Here is a 19,413-nt window from a genome sequence, read left to right as displayed (position 1 = left end):
CCTCTTCTCCTCCGGAGGGGCATCCTCCTGCTCCCGCCTCTGCCGGCCATCCCTGCCTCTGAGCTTGCCCGTGTCTTCGGGGCTGCCGGAAGGACTGGCCATGGCTCCCAGGGGTTCTGCCTGCACTTGAGGAAGAGGAAGGACCCTGCAGCCTACCGAACCCAGCGGCCTGTCGGTGGGAGATGGGGCTTCTGAGCGCGGCCTCGGTGGGTTCGCACCGCTCAGAGCTGGACTCCTTCGTGGACCACTTCTGTCTCCCTGCCGCCCCCTGCTGGCTACTCGCGCGCATCGCTGGCACGCGTGGAAGAGGCCTGTGCGGGTCTCACCTGCCAGGACAGACCGCTCAGACCACTGGCTCTCTCCCCTGACCAGAGCCAGGCCCACTCTAACAAATCCCTGGCCCCAGGTCGCACCCACTGGTCTCCCTGCTCAAGGAAGTGAGGAGAGAAATCACAGATAGACACTCGCCTCTCCAACGCCCTGCAAGGACAGACTCCCTTGTTTCTGGTGCTATTCTGCATCGTGAATGATTTGGAGGTGGCCAGAAAAAGGAGGCTGCTCAAAATGCATTGAGAATTTGGCCTGAAAGATGGCATTCTTAATGCACAGGCATCATCTTTCAAAGCTGTGCTTACCTATCAGGGTTGTTTATCAAGTGTCTATGGGTCAGGCATAGTCATGCACGAGGCGGTTATAAGGGATGATCATGCAAACATTTGCTCTGCCACTGTGGAGCCCAGTGCCTGGTGGTGATTGATGAAGGACATGGTCAACAGGGCAAAGGATTGCAAAGAAGCGATGGGAACTGGGAACCTATAAGAGAAGGGCCTCTTTACAGGTCTGGGTCCGGGAAAGAGGCAGAGGAGTGTCCACTGAATTGAGACTATAAGATGAGTAGCTCTCAGCTATGTGAAGGGTGTTCAGGCAGAGGGGAAAGCATGTGCAACAGCTCAGAAGCTGGGGGGAAGACAGCAAGAAGCCTGAGGGGCTGCAGCAAGGTGGCAGGCAGAGGGGAAAGCAGTGTGGTGGGTGGAGCAGTTGCCTGAGATCAGACCAGCTAGAGGACCACTGCAGGGCTCAGCACAGCAGCAGTGCAGATGGACAGACTGAACTAGGAGCTATTTTTTTTTTACCTATAGGTAGGTAGTTTGCTCAGTGCCCAGTGCAGGCTGGGTGAGCGCCAGGCTCCTCTGTTCCCTGAGCTTCCCCAACCAAGTGTTCAGACCATATTGTAATTGCTTATTTAATTTTTGATCCCACCTCACCAACGGCCTCTGCCTTGCTCATGATTTTAATTTTAAAAGCTATCACAGTGGGTAGCACACAGTAGGTGCTCAAGAAATGTTGGGTGAGTAAATGAATCCGCTCCCACCAAGGGTTCTCTGCATCCTACAGCTTCCCCTTCTTGCTCCAGCACCTTCCTCTCTCCTCCATTTCTTCCTTTCCTACAACAAATAATTCTAATAACCACAGATGGGCTTTGAAACTCTCTTCTATTACTTTCCACATATTAATTCATCTAAATGCCACAATAACCCTGTTACTACTCCCACTATACAGAGGAAGAGCCTGAGGCATAAAAAAGGTGAGTGACAGGCCCAAGGCACACTGTAGTGGGAACTGCTGCCATTGAATTGGGAAACTTAAATGCAATGAGAGTCATTGGAAACCCAGGTGACAAGGGCCAAGTGGAGGCACTCAACCACCGAAGGCAAGCTGCTGTGGTTACTGTAATGAACGGCAGAGTCAAAGCAGCAATCAGAAACTCCTGACTCACTGATCTATGGCGTTGGCTAACTGGTCATGATGTTCCTAGAAGTGAAATAGATGGGAAGCCTCCTGAATTTTTACTTGATCTGTATAAGCAGAAGAGTTCTAGGTCAAGTGAACAAAAGTCTAAATGAAGTTACAGAAATAGAGTCATGACCTCTCAGTCAATTCCCAGACTCCAACCACTGTACAGACCCGGAATCCCTTGGATGAGGAAGCTGGGCCCCCTCGAAGAAGGACCCCGGTGCATTGCCAAAATGAGTAACATTAATCTTCCTCCCAGCGCTCCCTAAAGGAATCTACTTTAGAAAGGAATCTTTTAGAGAGAGCCTGCACTGGAGAAAAGGAAATCAGGCCTTTCCAAGATCAATGGACACAGGCCACAGCCTCTGCACTGACACTAATTCCAGGAAACTCAAAAGGTCACTGGGGTCCACCAGTCACAGTAGGGCTTATGAAGGTCAGGTGACCGATGGAGTTTTAGCTCAGGCCCATCTCCCAGTGCATCCAGTGGGCCCCCACACCCATCCTATGGTTCTTGTACAGTGGCAGAGCTGGGTTTAAACCCAGGGTGTCCAACTTAGAGGCTGTGCTCTTAACCACAAAAAAAAAAAAAGCCTGACATCTCTAGGAAGAAAGTATAATTCAGGGTTTCAGTCCCCACACCCCTATCCTGGCCCAAAGTCAAAGTGTCAACCCCATTTCTGCAGCATTTAAAACCAGGCAGGAAAATTTGGGATAATCAAAAGATCAGAGGGCCAGCCATAAAGAGGAAGGGCACAGGTTTTTCATGCCAGTGGGGCTAGATCCTGCAGGGACTATCCTCAACTTCCCAGCAGCATGACTGGGAAGGTGAGGGGAAGGTCAGACAAAGGTGAACCCTTCTACCTTCGCCTGGGAAAATTTCTGTAAATTCTTTGGGAGGCTACCTCAGGTATAGAAAAAATAAGTAATAAAACAATAAGCTAAAGTAATGGAAACTGTGAAAGAGGTTACGGGCTATTTGAAGAAAGATACACCCTTTGCATTGGTGGGGTCTTTGGATTATCATCCTAATCTACACATCCACAGAAAAGGAACACTTGAGCCCTGGCTGATGTGGCTCAGTGGAATGAGCATCGGCCTACAAACCAAGAGGTCACTGGTTCGGTTCCTGGTTGGGGCACATGCCTGGGTTGCAGACCAGGTCCCCAGGTGGGGATGTTCAGGAGGCAACTGATTGATGTTTCTCTCCCTCTCTTTCTCCCTCCCTCTCCTCTCTCTAAAAATAAATAAATACAATCTTCCAAAAAATGTAAAGGTGCACTTGACTCCAAAGAGAGCCTTGGGTCTCCCAGGCAGAATCCAACACAAATGCAGGTTTATTTTGGAGGTGAGTTTAGGAAGTTCTGGTGATAGACTAGGGACATGGGATGGGAAAGGGAGAACACCTTATAAAGGGTTTATTGTCCACCAAGTTACCCCTGTGGACACCTAGAGCTAATCCAGCTAGGAGAAAATGTAAACAGTGCACCTCAGAATTGTCCCAACTCAGGGTACAGGGGCTGGGGTATTCACCCACCAAGTATCAGCATCTAGACTGACAACTATTCCCTGAGGGTCTTAATTTCCAAGAATTTCTGGCAAAGTGGGAGTTGGTAGCCACAGAGAACCTCAGGCAAAGACAAGTCGGCATTTGCAGAAGTGGTGAGGGCAAGGCTCCCAAAAACATCGGCTACAGAGCCTAACCCTGCAGTGGCCAGGCTGGCTCCAGCCAGAAAGAGGTAAGCAGAGTGGAATGGGGAGAACTTCGGTGTGGTGACGGAGAAGCTCCTTTGGCAGGTCACCCTTCCATGGTGGGGCTGAGAAGGCAGGTTGGCTCAGGTGGAGCTCTAGGGGCAGACCTCAACTGGAGTGTTAGCCACATAACTTCAAACAGGGAAACTGAACTTTGGGAGCTTCAGCTTTCTCTGGAAAACAGGCACCGCTGTACCTCGTAGGATTATTGTGAGAATTGAATAATTGTGCACAGAAAACTCTTAGCCTGGCATAGCATTAGGGCTCAAAAAGAAAGTGTATCTTTTTTAAAATATCATTAACTTATGTGTTTTCTTTTTCTTTTGTATCCTCACCTGAGGATATGTCTATTAACTTTAGAAAGAGAGGAAAGGGGGAGGGAGGGAGAGAGACAGACAGACGGACAGACAGAAACGTTGAATGTGAGAGAGAAACAGGTCGGTTGCCTCCTGTACATACCCCGGGCAGAGCTCGAACTCTAAACCTAGGTATGCACCCTAACCGGGAATTGAACCTACAACCATTTGGTGTATAAGATGACACTCCAATCAACTGAGCCACACAGCCAGGGCTCATGTGTTTTTTTTATAGGGAAGGCAAGTCTGGCCCTGAAGTTAGAGGGTCCTGAGGCTTCCAAATGTGAGGGGAGAAGGAGGAAGACTGAATACGGATGAGACAGCCAAAGGCAGGAAGTCAGAGGCAAGGGCTGGTGGGGAAGGAACGCTGCATCCTGAGCTGGAGCCAGGTCTGCCACAAGAAGCTCTGAGCCTGATATGTTAAGGTGGTTGTGAATTAGGGCATGAGGAGCATAAAACGCATAGTTTTCCTGCTTTCCTCCCTAGCCATTTGGGAGGTATAGAGAGAAATGCAGCAGTTAGGCCTACCCTCTTTCCACTAATTCCCACATTGAGTTGTTAGCTGAGGGTCAGGGCTCCATCAAGATGAACAATCTCAGCTATCTGAGCACCCCCATAAGGAAAGACCCCTGGTCCCAAGGCACTGATGCTTCCTCTCCAAAAAGAAATCACAGCACGGGGTTCTGACCCTTCCAAACCTGTAACTTCTTCCAGCGATTGTTCCACAAGCCATGTAGCATCTGGTGCCACCTACACACCACATTCAGCATGTTCATTGGCCGTCAGCCATAACCCTCAATGTCAGCCATGTCTCCTAACGATGACCATGACCCCCAATATACTGAACTGGAAAATCAGGATTTGTGCTGCTCTGCACCATTGCCAAGAACCCCATCAATGCTACCATATTGCCCATCAGTAGTCTGTCTCCTCCCAAACTGTCCCTCCAGGTGCCACGTATCTTTACTTACAGTCTCCCTGCTTCTGCTTCATTTGGAATGCACGTGTATCAGCATGTCTTGCACCTGTAAATTACATGGCCACCATCAAGCTTTCTATCAGCCCTACTATGAGGATATAATCTTGCAGGTGGTTCATTTTCAATTTTAAAGTTCTTGTTATATCGTCAAGATGCAAATGACATTGCAACAAGTCACCAGATTCCAGGTTCCAAGCATCACATTTTTGTCCATCTTGCCTTTAATTCTGGGATGTGGCTAGAATCTTGTATTTTTCTTCTTCTCCTCCCAAGTACCATTTCAATCCAGCTATTCATCTACTTAAACAATTCATGCACAGTGTTTCTGGGGGGCTCTCCCACTCACCCCAGCACCCAATTTTTTCCTTCGTCAGCTCTGAACCAAATTGGTGAGCAGGCATCTTCCAGGACAAGAGCACAAGCACCACACGTCAGCATTTGTCTAAGCCATTCCTGCCAGCCCTTCCTAGAGGCATCTTGGGTGCGTGGGTATTTATCTTGACCATCCAAGTCTCCCCTCCACTTGTTCTTGCTAAAAGGGTGTGGGCTGTGTCCCACTGTTTTCTGCCATGGGATCCTGTTGCTGTAGAACCTTTTAGTACATATACAACACTTACCGCAAAGACGAATCTCTGCCTCCACCCTGGCACGACTGCACCAAAAATTGCAAGAGTTTATAGAAGAGGATGTTAAAGGCAGCGCCCACACAGTCTGTGTGCACGAGAGGCAGCACTGGGAGAGAAAAAAGACATCACCTCCTATCCCCAACACCATCATCTTGAGCCATGGAATGGCCCCAGGCAGGGCCCTGGAGCAGAAATGGGAGTGAGCACAGTGAGTCCTGGGGCAGTTAAAGGTCCTGAGCTCAGAAGCCTCTAGACAGACACAGCCAAGCCATCTGGAGCCCTCAGATTCCCAGCATCTCACTATCACCAGAGTTCGCTGTTTTTGTGCATCACCCTGGTTCCCAGACAACGCTATCTAACTCATTGCATGAAGGGGAGATGAACATTATTTGGGGGCAGCAATAGGATAAAAACCTATAGTAACTCATGAACTGTTGAGCCACTGAAATTATAGCATATTTTTCTGTATATAATGAGCACTTTTTTGCCCAAATTTTTGAGGGAAAAATAAGGATGCTCATTACACATATTACACATGGGTAGCACCTGAAATACCTTGTATCAGTTCTTGTGTTTTGTAATTATTTGTTACATGAAATTTCTTGTACCATGATATGTTCAAAAATAAATGCTAAAATCCCATTATAATACAAAAAACAAGTATCTAAATACAAATAAATAAATAATTGAATTAAAAATTAAAACAAAATTTTTTCATGAAAGTTCTGGCCAAAAACATGGGTGAGCATTATACACAGCAAAATACAGTATGTACGTATTTCCTTTTGTCTCAGGAGATATGATTCTACATTTAAATTTATAAAAAGTCCCATGACCCCCACAAAGGAAGAAACACCAAACTGTGCATTTACTCCGATATTTAATAGACCTTGACTTTGAGCAGGACCAAGGAACAAAGGAAAGGGGAAATGCCTGTGGATGCCTCCACTGTGTGAGGCACTGACTAGGAACTATCTCATTTCTCTCTCATCCTAACTCCATGAAGTAATTATTATCCACAGCCTCAGTTTTCAGATAAAAAGACTGAAGACAGAATACAAGTTACTTGCACATGCCATCCAGTTGATAAGAACCGTGGTCACAATATTAGAAAAATAATAACAGCTGATGTTTTGAGAGCTTACTACATGCCAGACATTGTTCCAAATGCTCCGTGTATGTCAGCTAATTAAATCTTCACTACAACCACTGAGGTGGATATTATTATTATAAATGTTGTCATCAGTATCCTCATTTTACAGATGAGGAAGCTGAAGCTCTATGAAGTTAAGCAACCGACCCAAGGTCACCCAACTCAACTGTTTGTCTCAAACCAGACTCACCCTCTCAATGACACCACCTCCCAGAACTTTCTGGCAATCACTGTAACATCAGTCTGATTTGACTGTTTAGGACCAGCAAAGACCAGGATGTGTTCTGTAATCATTCCAGGGTTAACATTAGCAAGAGCCTCATCCTTACTTCTCTCTTGTATTTAAACCCAACTCACCCGCCATGAGCCTCCACGTCCATATTAGTAACAAAACAAGAGGTGAAGAAAGCTCACACAAGACCAAAGTCAGTCACGGAAATCAGGTACATCTGCCCAGGTACATCTGTCTCCTGAGCCTGAGTGCTAAGCCATGATGCAGCCACCTGCCCAAACCTTACCTTCCTGCAGGGAAAGCCCTGGGCTTAGTGGAGAGCAGCAAGTCCCTGGAAGGTCTGTGTGAGGCACAGAGGGCAGATGGCAAGCCCTGGTCACCTCCAGAAGATTGGACCAGAGACAACCAAAAATCAACCACGTGGGTTGGGGAGATGCCCTTGATTGTGCAAATAGACTAGGAAATTCCCCATCCCTTGGGCCAAGCAAGGAGTCAAAGACTCCTAAGACAAAATGGAACTGTCTTTCGCCTTTCCTCCCACAAAGCTGCCACCCCTCAGCAAGTCCCAGGGGGCAGGGGCACCTGTGTTTGTGTCCCTGCTATGCTCTATACTATGTTATGAGCTTGAGTAAAGTCATTTTCCCAGCAATGGCTCCAATGCCAAGTAGAATTCATATAGTAACAATAACCCCTGTTCCTACACACATGCACACACTCCTGAGTAGGTAAGTGGAAATGCTTGCAATATATATATGTGTATATATATACACACACACATATATATACATATACATACATATATACATATATATACATATATATTATATATATATATATATATATATATATGAGCTGTCTCCTTATTGTGAGCCTGTAGCATCTGACCCTTTTTCTAGGCAAAAGTCATTCCACTGCTATGTGTATACAAACATCTTTTCTCTCTCTCTCTCTCTCTCTCTCTCTCTCTCTCTCTCTCTCTCTCTTTTTTCTCTCCCTATTTTATCTATTCCCCCTAGGCTTTATCCCATTTTATCAATACATAATCATTGATAAACCTAGAACATACCCCTTTTCTTGCTGCCTGGGTCATTTCTTTATAATCCTCACATCTAGACTTGTACTTCACCAGGGCCAAAACAAATCTAGCTCTTTCCTTCTTGGGAATAGATGACTAAATTTCTTACTCACCTTCTCTGTGCATCCATCCCTCTCAAATCCTCTTGCACCCTGTCTTTCTCCCCCTCCTTCTCTCCCTCTCTCATCCTTCCTCATTTTCTCTCCTTCTCTTCCCCTCTACCTAATACTATTTGAGCACACCTGCCGTGGTGTTGAAGTTGTGCCCACGAAGGGAAGTTTCTATGATAGATACAGGGACACAGCTTGTGCAGGTACCAGGCACAAGCACTACCTGGAGATATCTTGTCTAGGCTCTGATGCCTGACTGATTTCGGCACTGAGCCCTTGCAGAAGGGACAAGGAATAAAAGGGGTTAAATACTGGGGTCTACACTGCCCTTGCTAGAACCAGGATGCACTAACTCCAAACAACATTTTCCATCCCAGTCCAGAGCAGGGAAAATCTTGGGGAATAAATGGGCTAAGAGGTAGGACTCAGATTCTTTCTTACCACCCACCCACACTTCTCTCACTTGCAATTAAGAAAGGACAGTCCATGTTTTATACACCCAGGTATATGTGTAACTGGCTCAGTGTGTACATAGATGCTGTGATTGCAGGATAGGGAGGGTTGGGGAGAGAGGAAGGTGTCCATGAACAAACCTAGCAATAATATGAGAAGCAGGCCAAATCAGTCTAAGAGCAGGAAAAAACAGATATTATCCCCCTGGGAACAGGTTCATTACCTTGTGCAAAAAATCATAAAGGAGCTAATATTTTTAAACAGTTGATACAGCCAGGCACTGCTTATTGCTTATTGCTTTATATGCATCATGCCATCCGATTGTGACGACTCTGTAAGTCGGGCACTATTCCCATTAGACAGATGAGAACACTGAAGCTCAGAGAGATTAAGTAACTTGATCAGTCACACAGCAAGTAAGCAACAGACACAAGCATAAGCATTTAAAAAGCAAGGGCAGAAACTAGTCCTATGAATAGAAGTTAAATGAATTAGAGTTTTGCAAGCTGAAGCAACCTAAGTGCTCATCAGCAAATGAGTGGATCAAAAACCTATGGTATATTTACACAATGGAATTCTATGCAGCAGAGAGAAAGAAGGAGCTCATACCCTCTGCAACAGCATGGATGGAACTGGAGAGCAGTATGCTAAGTGAAATAAGCCAGGCAGTGAGGGACAAATACCATATGATCTCACCTTTAACTGGAACATAATCAACAAAAGAAAAAAAGCAAACAAAATATAACCAGAGACATTGAAGATAAGAACAATCTAACAATAGCCAGAGGGGAAGGGGAAAGGGACAGTGGGGAGAAGGGTTTTCAGGAACTACTATAAAGGACACATGGACAAAATCAAGGGGGAGGGTGGAAGCAAGGGAGGGAGGTGGATTTGGCTGGGGTAGGGTAGAGGGGTAGGGAGAAAATGCAGACAACTGTAATTCAACAGCTGTAACTGTAACAATAAAATATTTTTTAAAAGAAATTATTTTCCCCCTATTTTCCAGTCTCAACAAAAATAATATTTCTAAAGACAATGATAATGAGTTCTTCTCTGTGTGTATAGCAGCAAAGAAAAGGAAATTGACAAATCAAATCATAGGTGTTTTTAACTAGATTAATGATAGACCTTACTGTCAGGGTGTATTTTTCAAGCCAGGACATTGATGCTGTGATGCAAATAGCACCGGACAAGGTTGCTGGGATACTTGAATTTGAATTCTGGCTCTCCTACTAACTTGGCAAGCTGCTTCAGTTCTCTAGGTCTTAACTTCCCTCCACTCCACCTGCCCTCCGCTGCCGAAAAGGAGGGGCTCCAACCAGATTATCTGATGATTCCTCCAGCTATAGCAGCTTGTAGTCCCAAAAGGTGCTTCATAAGAAAGCTTCCTTCCCTGCAAGAGCCATAAAAAAAGAGAAGCATAGGACCCTATGTCCCCAACCGGGAGCTTAAGGAGCAGAGCATCCCCAGTCACCAAAGGGGGGCCACCTCTGACTTCAGTGTCCCAGGAAAATGCTCACTGAGTCTGTCCGAAGTGTCCATTGATCCCCAGTCCACTCTGAAGCTAGTCACGCATCTATCCCCTTCAGGTGCTTATCCATCAGCTGGGTTTCCTGGGGAAACAACTCATTCTTAAGCTCTCTTTTATGGCTTTTATCCAGAATTGATTTGAATAAATCAGCCTAACGCTTTCTCTACAATGGAACCAATTGTAAAAGAGCTTTATTTGCTCCGCTTTCAAAGCAGGTTGGAATTACCTTCTTCCTATTCCAGGACTGATAGGGGGGAGGGGAGGAAACAAGCACAATGAATTCAACAAAAGAGGATTCTTCAAAAGGTGGGGACCCAAAAAACCCCACCAGGATTCTCCAGCAAAAGGATACCCTGCAGGACCCATACCTGGAACGGGAGGCCAGGGGTGACCAGGTGGAATTCATCTGCTCCTAATGCTAATGTCGTGAGATGATACCTGCTATGTTCACCCAGAGACTTGGGGAAGCAAGCTTTCCCTGAAATCTTGTTTCCCTGGCTCTCCTGATTTCTTATCTCTCTGAAAAGACAGAGCAATAGCTAACCTCCACTGAGCTCTGCCAATGTGCCAAGTCTCAAGGGCACCTCCAATTCAACAACCCCAGCTGCAGGAGCTTTCTTTCTACACTGCAAGTGCCTGCCTCAGGACTTTTGCATGGCACCATTCCTTCTGCCTCTCTTATTTTTTATTATCTTTTTGTAGAGAGAGGGGAAGGGAGGGAGAGAGGGAGAGAAACATCAATGCAGGAGAGAAACATTGATTGGTTGCCTCTTGGGGAAGCCTCACCAGGGGACCAAATCTCCTACCCAGGCATGTGCCCTAACCAGAAATCAAACCAGTGACATTTCTCCCCACAGGATGATGCCCAACTAACTGAGCCACACCGGTCACAGCTCTGCCTCTCTTTAATTCCCCCCGCACACCCAGCTCTGCAAGGCTGGCTCCTTCTCTCCCTTAACATCTCTATTCAATGCTACCTCCTCTCAGGGGTCTTCTGCAAACACCCCAATATAAATTAGATCCTCAACTATTATTCTCTCATGGACTATCCAGTTGTGTTTCTCCATATCATTTTATAACACAGAAGCAAGATGGTATCCTATTTAGGGGTGCAGGTTTGGGAGTCAGAGACTTGTGGATGAAGCCTCATTTCTCCTCTTATTAAATGTTGACTTTGAGCATGTTACTTAATTATTCTGTGCCTCAGTTTGCTCATCTAAGAAGTGGGTGTTATAAAGGCACCTTCCTCTTCAAGCTCCTGTAAAGATTAACAGAGCCGACATCAGTAAGGTGCTTAGAAATATGCCTGGCATGTAGTAGGCACCCCATAAACATTTGCTGTTATTTGTGTTGTACCAGCATGACTCATGTCTGTCTCCCCACAAGCCTAGGTGCTCCAAGACAGCCCCAGAGCCTAGTTCAGTGCCTGGCACACTTGAGTACTAAAAACTTACTTATTGAAGGAATGGAAATTTTGTTTATTTGTTGTATCGTGTTCACTTCATGCAGGCTTTAAAAAGACAAAGCACAATGAGATATCGCTCCACACCAGTCAGAATGGCCATCATTAACTAATCAACAAAACAACACGTGCTGGTAAGGGTGTAGAGAAAAGGGAACCCTAGTGCACTGTTGGTGGGAATGCAGACTGGAGCAGCCACTGTGGAAAACAGTATGGAATTTCCTCAAAAAAACTAAGAATGGAACTGCCTTTTGACCCAGCAATTCCACTGCTGGGAATATACCCTAAGAATCCCAAAACACCAATGCAAAAGAACTTATGTATGCCTGTGTTCACAGCAGCACAATTTACAACAGCCAAGTGCTGGAAACAGCCTAAATGCCCATCAGTAAATGAGTGGATCAAAAATCATGGTACATTTACACAATGGAATACTACACAACAGAAAAAAAGGAGCTCCTACCTTTTGTGACAGCACGGATGGAATTGGAGAGCATTATGTTAAGTGAGTAAAGCCAGTCGGTGAAAGAGAAATACCATATGATCTCACCTACAAGAGGAACCTAATTAACAAAACAATCAAGCAAAATAGAACCAGAGGCATGGAAACAAGGAATAGACTGTTAGCAACCAGAGGGAAGGGGAGAGGGGGATAATGGTGGAAAGAAGGGGAAGGGACTAGTCAAGGAACATGTATGAATGACCCATGGACATGGACATACGTACACACACACACGCCAGAGTCATCTACATTTTACAGATGAAGAAATTGAAGCTCAGAACCCCAAGGTCTTGGGGTTAGGAAATGACAACCTATACTCTTCCCACTCTGCCCTGTGACAGGGTCTCAGCATAGAGAGACACATGGGAGATCAGAGGGAGCAGAGTCTCAAGGACCTTTTCTGAAAACAGGTAAAGAGAAACTAAGGCAGCCAACGTGCTGACGTTGAGCAGAGCCTTGGGGTACAAACTGATTCTTTTATTCTAGGTTAGCTCCAATGTCTCCTGTCTCTCTCTCTTTCTGAACTCACCATTTGGGATAACAATTTCTAAAAATGTGCCATTCTCCAAAAAATAAATAAATAAAAGACAAAAATTTTAAAGATGAAATGTAGTACAATGTGCTACAACATGGATAAACATGAAGACATGCTCAGTGAAATAAGCCAGACATAAAAAGACAAATCTTGAATGAATCCACTTAGGTGAGGTACCTACAGCCATCAGATTCACAGGCAGAAAGTAGAATGTAGTTGGGGGAGAGGAGAATGGGTGCTAGTGTTTAGTAGGTGCAGTTTCAGCGTGGAAAGCGGAAAAGTTCTGGAGATGGATGGTGGTGATGGTTGTGCAGCAATATGAACTACTTTACACCACTAAATACGACACTTAAGATGGTTGAAATGGTAAATTTTCTGTTACGTATATTTTATCAACAAACAAAAATTTTATAAAGGTGCTCTTTCCCAAACCACATGGATAAAACCTGAGGGAAATGAGTGGGATCAGAATTAAAGACAAAATATGTTCAGCTGTGAGTACCACCCATGACCCCTCGCCCCAGGTATTCCCAGCTTACCCCCTGCCTTCAACCTGAAGCAGTTGGTTGAAACTCTTGTCTTTATTTTCTTCAAGAGCATTTTATCCTAAATCAGTGCATCCAAAACAATTATGAATTGCTTCCAAATTTAGTCAAAAGACGAACGATGTCCTCACGACAACACTCTTGAGTTCCAAATTCATACTCTCCTGCTGAGCACATTTGCCACATAATGGGAACTTCCCCGGCATACAACCCTGGTCTGAGGTAACCTGAAGAATGTACAGCTTCCCCTCTTGAAATCACCCTCAAAAATTTAAGCTATGTCCCCCAAACTACTCAGGTTCACTTAGTAACCAGATCACAGATTCATTCCAATCTATTTGAACCTTGTACTGGTTACAATGCTCTTGAAGTCAAGTAACAGGAAATCCAGGCTCCAGCTGGTTCACCCAATAAAGAAATTTGTGTGATCTGCTCACACAAATGGCAAGCCAGGGGTAGAGAAAAGTCCAGGTGTCTTATGCATCTGGATAATTCCATCGAGATCCCAGACTCTTTCAGTCTCTCTCCTCTGCCAACTTCAACATGCACTCCACCCTGAGGCTGGTGCCCTGCCTGATCACAGCATGGCTGTGATGTCATTTAGGGCTTCATGTTCACTTTCACTCCCAGGAGGATGCTGAGAAACCCTCTCCTCCACTCAATGTAAGTTCCCTTCAGCATAACTAGGTCAACTTTAGGACATGTTGTCTAGACAGATAACAGTTACCAGGGTAATGACATGTACAAATCAGCCTAACTCCAGGGTCAGCAAACTGTAGACTGCAGGTCAAATCTGGCCCACCAGCTGATTTTGTAAATAAAGTTTTATTGGAACACTATATCCATTCATTCATATATTGTCCATGGCTACTTTCTCTCTACAATGGCAGAGAGTGGTTGCAACAGAGATATTCTTAGATATGTCCATTCCCAAACCAATCAGTCTGGCCAGTGAGATCAAGCTCTCTGATTGGACAAGCATGAGTCATGTGACCACCCAGAACCACAGGAACTGAACAAGATTGCTCTGAAAGTGGGAGAGAGCTGCTCACCAAAGGAAGAGGTGCTGACCTGCCCTTTGTACCCAACAGTCAACAAGTACGTCTAAAGAACTTAGGAATATGTAGGGCCGGGTGTTTACTTGAAATATCAGGGGGACCACCCTGTAAAGTACCTGACTGTCTAACCACTATACTATACATCTGCTACTAATACAGAATAATATTAAATGTAAACTGCAATCTTAAAAAAACATAGGAAATCGCAAAGGATTCTAAGTTGGTTGCTAAGAGTGATGTTCTAGAACCCCAAACCTTGTAAAAAAAAAAAAAAACCCACCTTGATACTTGGGTACCCTCTCCTTAGCTTTTCTCCACCCAGACTTGAAGAACTATAGCCATTACCAAATTCTAAAAGGATGGCTAGGTGAGCTACTTGTTTGTTGGTTTTGGTTCAGTAAAGAAAAATGTGAGCTCCAGGATCTCTTGGGAGGCTGCCACATAAAGAACAATGTGGTTAAAATTCATTCTTGGACCCCACACTCACAAAAGATGCAATCATGCTTTATACATCTGGCATCAAGAAACAGTAATCTTTCAGCAAGTCTGAAATCTCACTTGGTGCATTTTTCTAATCCTTGTCACTAGAAATTAAAATTTAACCTGAATATATTCTTGAGTTAGTAGGAAGCTCAACAACATTTCTGCCCTGACGAACCCCTGCACTTTAACCTCAGCTATGTCTGGGAATGCTCAGTGACTCCTCTGTGGGAAAATACTGCATTTGTCCCTTCCATAGAAAGGCTGTTGCTCACCATAAGTAGTGAGGTTTTTCCAAAACAAGAAAGAAATATGTCCCCTTTATTCCATAACCCAGGAAGAAAATAAAACATGGATTCTCACAAATAGGAGAAGGTTGAATTGTGCTTGTTATTCTCAGCTTTGAGACTACATTGATTACTTCTAGACAAAAAAAAAAGGTTCCATTTCTAACATACAGTCACTCCACGTCAGATTTATATGCTTCAGTTTAAAGGAAGCCAAGTAAATTTATCTGTTCTTGTTGTACCTGATTAACCTCAATACACAATCCTACAAATCAATAGTTAATTAAAAATGTGGCACTGCCTATGTAGTTAAGTGACCTCATCCCTCTGCAAACACTACCCACCTTGTATATTATTAAGCTAAAGCCATGCAGGCCACCCTCTAGAACAATGTAGAATTATACAAACAAGAAAATAAACATATTTCCAAAATACATCTACACAGAAACCTCAAATGTAATATTTTGGCTGTACTTAGAACTCAAGGCATCTCTAAGAAGCTACCTTTTTGGTCAGGAGAGGTTCCCAACCCTTGGAATCATTTCCTCCTATGGTCACAGTCCATATTCTTGGCGTAGTCAAGATTCGTGAAGATGATCCCAGGGTAACCGGAAGTACCAGGTTTCCATTTTCAAATTGTCTCCAGGCTGAGAGCCTAAGAACTCACCCTTACCCTGATCTCATATTCACCCATGCTTCAAAATTACAAATAATCAAGGACAATAAGGCATGACTTATTTGTTATTTCCTGGTCACTAATAACTCTCTGTGGGTTTCTATTTTAACTTCACACTCATTCCCGCCATAACAGAACCATATATCTTATTCATAAATGCATTGGTTGCCTGCTTTATTCCAAAGCGGAGTTGAAGTGGATAAGAAATAGTCCGTTGCAAATAGCTTTGTCAGAATCACCCATTGTGACAGACCCACTTCACAATGATTTCTCCTGGTGGCCCTGTCCATGCCACCACTCCCCCGACCCAGGTTCTTCTGGTAACAGCTGCACCCAACCCAACCCTGGACTCAGTTGTGCCAATCATAGTGTCCCAAATCCCTAGTCTACATGTGGAAGAGTGGCCCAGGAGGGCCCATCATAACTCTTTCCTGGGAATTTTCACATTGGAGCCAGGAGAGGGAAGTCAATTTTCGTCCTGACAACAAAGTCACAAGGAATGCCCAAGACACTTCTGCCAAGATCCCTACCATATATAAAAATTTCATCTAAAGTAGGAGCCAAAGGGGAAAAAAAAAAGATACAGATGAGAGGGAGGGATAACATGGGCAAGAGAGAGCTGCTCCCTGGTCTGGTTACATCAACCAATACATTCCCTTTTCTGTTCCAACGAGTTAGATGCAGAACTCTGGAAGAATACCTCATGAAGAGATGAAGACAAGACATCCATCCCTCTGGCCTTTACTGAAGTCAATGTTCACATATTTTAACTGATCCTCAACACCCAACTTAGCTGACAGAAACCAAAAGACCAAGAATCTCATTAGTCAAGAGCCATTGGTTCCTGACCCTCCACCCTCCTCAGTTGCAGGAGCTAGTAAGACTCCACTCCTTAAACCAACCTCTACTCAAAAAACCAGGTAATCAGGAGTGCCAGACCACTTCTCTTGAATTACCTAGAATTGGGTGTCTGGGAACATGGGCTTGGCACTTGGTGCCTGCCATTAGCCGGTAGTCTACCTAAAGAAAAGAGCAACGTAGGAGGCAGGAAAGCAAGCTGGGTATCCATATAGTCTAGGTAGAGAGAAAGGACCCAAGGATCCCAGGGAGAGAGTAATTTCAAAGAATGGGGAGACTCTGAGGGCACTGCCTATGGAGATGTGATAGTGTCTGCAGCCATTTGAGAGGGAGCCTGCAGTCTTAGGCAGAGGCATTGAAGACGTCAACCCAGTTTGGGCAAGCAAGTTCAGGTGTACCAACCAAGGTCCCTGGAAGCCACCTTGCTGCTATAGAATTATTTGTAGTGGTCCTGCACCAAGCTTGAGGGATCCACCGTCATGCCCAGCAAGCCACAGACTCTGAGTCTTTGTTAACAATAGCTAACAAATTCTGAGCACTTTCTAGGTACCAGGAAGTACAATGAGAGCTTACCAATGAATGAGGCTCATTCATTCTTGGAATTATCAATTTATTCATTATCAATTCATTCTTGGAATAACCCTTTCAGGTATGGGTTCCATTTTATCTCCATATTACAGATGAGGATATTCAGATTCACAGAAAGTAAGTCACTTTCACTAAGTTAGTGTCACAGCCAGAATTCCAGGTGAGTTCTTTCCAACCCTGAAGCCACTATGCCGAGACCTTCCCAGCTCCCCCCAAGAGACTAGACTCTATTGCCCATATCTTTAGGCATGGGATAGCACCATTTTCCCAATTCCCAGACCACCAAAATTGGATTAAGGATCAGCACTGGCTCAAAACTGTAACTGGTAGTCCCACCCCCATGGCTAAACCACCTTGGATAGCATCACCAGCCCAAAGCCTATCTATATTTTCCATTCTCCTCTGTACATGGTTAATTGAGAATGCTGGGATTCATCACCTCCTCATTAAAGCTGAGTTGGTTCCCTCAAACTCATTCTGCTCAGTATCCCTGCCCCTACTCGTCAGCCCACCCCAGGGAAGCCCCGGAATGCCTCATGGTCAAATCCACTCACATATTGACAAAGGGTCACAATTTTCCATCTTAAGTTCAGAGCCAAGGTCTGCACTGAGCACAAATGAGAGGATGCTTTGGCTTATCTCCAATAAAATGAAAGTACAGAGCAGAGGAAAAATCAGGAAGACCAGCCTTGACTGCACCACATCCCATAAATGACAACTGCTGTACGCTTGTGTCAGAAAGCCAAGGTTATAAAAGCCACAAGTGAATTAGGAATGAGTCTAAAGTGGTGATGTCATGTGAGAACATCTTTATGTAGTGCCACTGCCTTGCGATGAGGCTGGTGTTCGCCTCCTGGTCAGACAAGGTTCTCACACCCTAGCGGTGCTTCCCTTCGGGAGAAGAAGGTGGAGGAAAGGCAGAATGAATTCTGGAGTCACTACTTCTCTCAAAGAAGCCAGGGTGGACAGGGAACACAGCCACGTTCTTATTCCCCATGAAAAGCATTCCAAGAATGATGGGATAATAAACATTTGCCAGTCTGTGGCTGACACCTCCCTCCCCACCCAGATCTGTCTTTGGAGGGTCAACAAAATTTTGCTGTCACCAATCTAATGCCAACAGGAGTCCCCAGTATGAGTTGCAGTAAAAGAAGATATTTTATTCAGGTAAACAGTTTGCAAAACAGGGAAATGTACCCTTGGGTACAGTTTATAGAGAAAGTGCCACCTCCACCCCTAACCCCCATCCCTGAGGAATCTAAATTTGCACAGTTTGATTTGTCCAAATAGCACCATCCTAAATGGTCAGACTGTGCTTCTTGATTTGTCATTATGGAGCCACTCTGATTGGTCAGTAAAGATGCAAATGAGGATATAACTGTGAAGTTCCAATTGGACAGGGCAGGTTTCAGCCCATTGGTTGAAATACCATCCCAGGAACTCCTTTATAAGGTTTAACTAAGCCAGCAGGAACACAGCACAGGAATGAAGGTTTAGTCTTCTGCTTTTCCCTGATATGCATTGCGTATGGCAGGCTGCTGCAAACAATGGCTGCTGAACTTTGATTATGAATTAGGGCCCTGTTAACCACAGAGTCCTTTTTGGTAGGTATATTCCTTCTCCAGGTCAACAGAGAGAAGTCTTCATTGTGTACAGCCTTGGCAGGGGGCATATCCCAAAGTCCATTTCCCACTGCCAACCCCTTTCCCAAACACCCGCTATGCTTGCTACCAGGGCTCTGACTCTTGAAAAAGAGTTGCAAAGACAGAGGTCAGTTCTATCCCAATGAATAGCTCAAGCTGGCTGGCGCCACACACACCCACACACAAACACATTCCTGCCAATTCCCCAAGTTTTGTATGGACTCCCTGCTTGCTTCATAAACGAGGTTAGTTGCTGTTGCTTGCAGCCAAGAATCCTGACTGATGCACACTTTACTAAGTTCATTGTGTTTTGTTTTCAGAGCCAGCAGCCCTGAGGATATTTCAAACCATGGGCGTTGGTGCAATTCTATATAAAGGAACCAGAAACCGTGTAGATGTTTGCCAGGAAGAAGTGCTTACAGATGCTTGAGGAAAGGTGCACAATAGTGATATACAGACCGAGGCCCAAATTGGGCGTCCAAGTCCTCTCTTTCATTCCTCAGGGCCTCCACACATGCTTTACCCTCAGCTTTCCATCTGTCTTACACGTACCCCTCATCCAAGTCTCAGCCTAAGTGTCACTTAGAACTGGCCATCGTATGTTGACTTATTGTTTATTTGTTTAAGGTCCATGCTCCCTACCAGACTTAAGTTTCAGGATGCAGGGACAAGAGCTATTTTTCTCACCCTGCTCTCCCCAGTGCCTATCATAGTCTGG

The sequence above is a fragment of the Desmodus rotundus genome, chromosome 1 (genome assembly GCF_022682495.2).
Source record: "Desmodus rotundus isolate HL8 chromosome 1, HLdesRot8A.1, whole genome shotgun sequence".
NCBI lineage: Eukaryota > Metazoa > Chordata > Mammalia > Chiroptera > Phyllostomidae > Desmodus > Desmodus rotundus.
This window is presented reverse-complemented; position numbering follows the sequence as displayed.